The sequence below is a fragment of the Piliocolobus tephrosceles genome, chromosome 17 (assembly GCF_002776525.5).
Source record: "Piliocolobus tephrosceles isolate RC106 chromosome 17, ASM277652v3, whole genome shotgun sequence".
Classification (NCBI taxonomy): Eukaryota; Metazoa; Chordata; class Mammalia; order Primates; family Cercopithecidae; genus Piliocolobus; species Piliocolobus tephrosceles.
Window position 1 is genome coordinate 74,216,663 of NC_045450.1, and position 2,505 is coordinate 74,219,167.

General features: G+C 49.0%; 1 long non-coding RNA gene across 1 annotated transcript in view; it reads right to left on the reverse strand.

Moving 5' to 3' along the window:
* LOC111553808 overlaps positions 1-2,505 on the reverse strand; it is a 7,309-nt gene that overhangs the window by 3,637 nt on the left and 1,167 nt on the right. The gene's annotated exons all lie outside the window — the stretch shown is intronic.

Genomic DNA, 2,505 nt, shown 5'->3' on the forward strand with positions numbered 1-2,505 from the left:
AAAAAAAAAAAAAAAAAAAAGATTTTTGTTTAAGTTTAGTTACTGTCAAATTTGGAAAGAAGCAAACGTAATTATTTCTTCAGATAGTAATAAGGAAGCCTAGATTCTTTTTTTTTTTTTTTTTTTTAAGACAAGTCGGTCTGGTGCAATGGCTCATGGCTGTCATCCCGGCTACTCGAGAGGCTGAAGCAGGAGAACCACTTGAACCTGGGAGGCAAAGCTGCAGTGAGCTGAGATCGCGCCACTGTACTCCAGCCTGGGCTACAGAGTGAGACTTTGTCTCAAAAAAAAAAAAAAAGGACAGGGTCTCACTCATCACTTAGACTGGAGTACAGTGGCACGATCTTAACTCACTGCAGCCTCCACCTCCCAGGTTCAAGTGATTCTCATGCCTCAGCCTCCCGAGTAGCTGGGACTACAGGTGTGTTGCTACCATGCTTGGCTAATCTTTTTGTATTTTTAGTAGAGACAGTTTCACCATGTTGACCAGCCTGGTCTTGAACTCCTGACTTCAAGTGATCCGCCTGCCGTGCCCTCCCAAAGTGCTGGGATTACAGGCGTGGGCCATAGCACCCAGCCAGAAGCCTAGATCTTTTTTTTTTTTTTTTTTTTTTTTGAGATGGAATCTCTGCCTCCCAGGTTCAAGTGATTCTCCTGCCTCAGCCTCCCAAGTAGCTGGGACTACAGGCGCCTGCCACCAAGCCCAGCTAATTTTTCTATTTTTAGTAGAGACTGGGTTCCACCATGTTAGCCAGGATGGCCTCAATCTCCTGACCTCATGATCCGCCCGCCTCGGCCTCTGAAAGTGCTGGGATTACAGGCATGAGCCACTGCCCCAGCCAGCCTAGATCTTAAAACCAAAAAAAGTCCCAAAGATCAACTTCTGTCTCCAGAATGTTAAATATCACTATTTGATAGATGAAGCAACTGAAGTTTGTAGAGCAGCTTGCCTGAAGTCCTTCAGCTGACAGCAGGAATAAGGGACAGAGCACAGGACGCTGCTGCATTAACAGGGAACAAAGGCATGGGGCCTCCTCTCTGCCACCTTCCCTTCCCACAGCCCAGGGCTGCCCTAGGCGCTCCTGAGACCTCCTCTCTGATGGGGCTAGAGCTGAGGGAACCTGGGGTTGGTAGCCATCCAGAGACCTAAGGCGTGCCCTGACCCAAACCAGGAGTCACCAAGAGACTGCCTCTCTAGAGAACAGGCGGGGAAGGGAAGTCGCACCAACTCCAAGAGCAGAGTTCAGAGGGCTGAGGAGGGGTGACACGGAAGTACAAATGAGCAAGCAGCAGTTAGGAAGCACAGAAAGAACACACAGGGTGGAGAAGGGAAGGCAAACGTCCTGCTCTGCTGTAGGCTCTGAGGGCAAAGGCAGACCCGGGAGGCCACTCTCCTAGATTCTTCTTCTTGAATCCAAATCATGGAGTCAAACAAAAAACCCCCAAACCATGGGGCACCCGAATCCTTAAACAAAACCCCTATTGCTTGAGGCTACATGAGCCTCTGCTGCCTGCCACTACAGCCTGGGCTGAAAGAGTCACGGTTCACCTGTAGGGCCTGGGAGGCAGCCAGCCTTCAAAGCACGGTTGTTAAAGAGATGAGTTTGAAGAAATGCATCAACACTGTTCCCATACCCTCATTTCCCATGACATCCTAGTAATAACTCTGGATGCCAAGGCTTCCTGGCTTGTCAACTGCCGTCACACACATTTATTGCATTTTATCTTTATAACCACCCTGTGGGAAACCCAAGGCTGATATTAGCCTTGCTTTGCAGATAATTATCATCCCCATTTTACTGCTGAGAAGATTGAGGCTTGGGGAAGTTAACAACTTGCTTAAGGTCATAGGCCAAGAAGGACAGAACCCAGTGTTCTTTCCCCAGAGAACGCCTCTTGCCAACACCCCACACGGCTTCTGATGAATTGCCAGGAAACAATTTTAAATTATCTGAGACAATATTAATAGGACTACATCTTAAACTCTTCCCAAACACATCCAAATGTGTGGACTTTGAGTCACAAATCCTCGGCTGGGCGCAGTGGCTCAAGCCTGTAATCCCAGCACTTTGGGAGGCCGAGGCGGGCGGATCACGAGGTCAGGAGATAGAGACCATCCTGGTTAACACTGTGAAACCCCGTCTGTACTAAAAATAGAAAAAAGTAGCTGGGCGTGGTGGTGGGCACCTGTAGCCCCAGCTACTCGGGAGGCTGAGGCAGGAGAATGGTGCGAACCAGGAGGTGGAGCTTGCAGTGAGCCGAGATCGTGCCACTGCACTCCAGCCTGGGCAACAGAGCAAGACTCCACCTCAAAAAAAAAAAAAAAAGTCACAAATCCTCTGAACGCACAGGCATAATGGGTTGTGGAGCTCAGTCACTTCTTGGACACAAAAAACTTTTGGAAGTTTGGTTAGGTTGGTCATGGGACAAGGCTGGAGAGAGGGTGACAGCAGGACGGTGGCAAGCTATATAGCCCTCTGACCAAGTCCACCTGATGTCTTTTTT